Source organism: Mandrillus leucophaeus, unplaced genomic scaffold (genome assembly GCF_000951045.1).
Source record: "Mandrillus leucophaeus isolate KB7577 unplaced genomic scaffold, Mleu.le_1.0 Scaffold579, whole genome shotgun sequence".
NCBI lineage: Eukaryota > Metazoa > Chordata > Mammalia > Primates > Cercopithecidae > Mandrillus > Mandrillus leucophaeus.
Window position 1 is genome coordinate 138,894 of NW_012106241.1, and position 2,180 is coordinate 141,073.

The window sequence follows — 2,180 nt, forward strand, 5'->3', positions numbered from 1 at the left end:
AAAAGCAGTTTATTCAACACAAAGGAAAACATGAAGTATTACAAGACAGTGTGAAAATGTCATGGTTGGAGCACAAATTAGTAAAGAGATTGAAAATAAAATGTCAGCTAGATAATAAAAAGTTCAGAGAAGGAAAATTTTAAAAGTGAATCAATTTTTAGTTAATGATGTAATGCTGTTTTCTATAGAGGGCTAATTCTGATAAAATTACATAAATGAAGTGAGAGATGAATTATGTGATTATTTGAGGGACGGACTTTTCAAGACCAGGCAAATGTAAATGTTAATGTCCTGATAATATAAAATGGCATTCCTCTCCAATGTTTTATGTATTTATTTAGTTTTGAGAAATAACAAAGATAATGCAGACAGTAGTGAATTTGAAAAAGTATGTACGGGCTGGGGCCAGATCATTCAGAGACACCATGATAATCACTTCAAGTTTGGTGTTTTGTTTTGTTTTGTTTTGTTTTTCTAAATGTGATGGAAGCTGGAAGCTACTGAAACATTTTGATAAGAGAAGGATGCAATCCTAGTCATAAAAAAGAATGAGTTCATGTCCTTTGCAGGGACATGGATGAAGCTGGAAGCCATCTTTCTCAGCAAACTAACACAGGCCGGCACAGGAAAAACACTGTTTGTTCTCACTCATGATTGGGAGTTGGACAATGAGAACACATGGACACAGGGAGGGGAACACCACACATTGGGGCCTGCTTGGGGTTGGGATGCAAGGGGAGGGAGAGCATCAGGACAAATAGCTAATGCATGTGGGACTGAAACCTAGATTATGGGTTGATAGGTGCAGCAATGCACCATGGCACATATATACCTATGTAACAAACCTGCACATTCTGTTCATGTATCGCAGAACTGAAAGTAAAATAAATTTTTAAAAAGAGAATGATGCAATTCTATACTTACTTGTGACAAAATACAAAATGAAGGGATGGAATTATTGGATATAGGGACAGTTATTAATAGTCTGTTGTAGATGTCCATAGAAAAATGATAGTTGCTTGTCTAGAAAAATGGAGATTATATAATGGTAGACTTGTGATATAATTAGAAGGTACAGAAAATAGGGTACCTACTAATAGCTTAGATGTAGATTGTTAAATAGGCAGAAAATCCAACGTTTCAAGAGCAATAGATAAAAAGAAAACAAAGAAACCAAATCCCAGACAAAGAAGAACTTTAATATTGAGTCTGGAGCCAGAGTAGCAACCATATACTGATGAGTCCCTTGCCTGGCTGATACAGAAGAGGGGTAAGCCTCTCCTAGACTTTATAGAGTAAAACAGAAATTGGAAAATCCTTTTATGACTGTAAGTGGGCAGGGCATACTAGAGATTTCAATAGCCCAAAATTTAAAAAAAAACAACAAATATATTTAATTGAATAATTTACACTCGTTCCTCACATCAGAATTTTACATAGTAAGCAGTCATGGGCTGTAAAATTAGAGAATATATAAAATCTTCAACATGTTTGGAATGACTGGACTTTGATTCTGCAAAAGATATATATATGTATATATGTGTGTATATATATGTAATGGTAATATTTATGTGTGTGTATATATATGTATATGTATGCATATATGTACATATATATCTCCTACATATAAACATACATATATAACATATACAACTATATATCTATGTGTGTGTGTGTGTGTGTGTATCCTATCAATTCTGTTTCTAGGAATACTCTGACAAAAGTGGTACAAAAATTGGGAGCTGATCTGTCTAAAAGTGAACTCAATATCATGAAATACATAAGCCTCTCACCCAGAATTTCTGCACAAAAAGAAGCATGTGCACTCTCTGCACTCTTTGGAACAAAAAAAAGACAAAAAAAGCAAAATATAGTATACTTTTCCTTGATATTATATATTTATTTCAGTATATACGTGTGTGTATACATATATATCAGTGTGTTTATGTGTGTATATTATATATATGAAGTGAAATAATATTAGCAGTCATGAAAAAAAGAAAAATGTAATACACACTCAAAGAACAAGTAGAACAATGGAAGCATACCTATTATACTTTGCAAGACAGACCAAAACTGAAATGTATTTTATAAATATGGATTCAGCAGGTGAAAATATAGGAAATTATAGGCCACCAAAAATAATAAGAAAATATTACAAGCAACTTTAAGCTAGTACA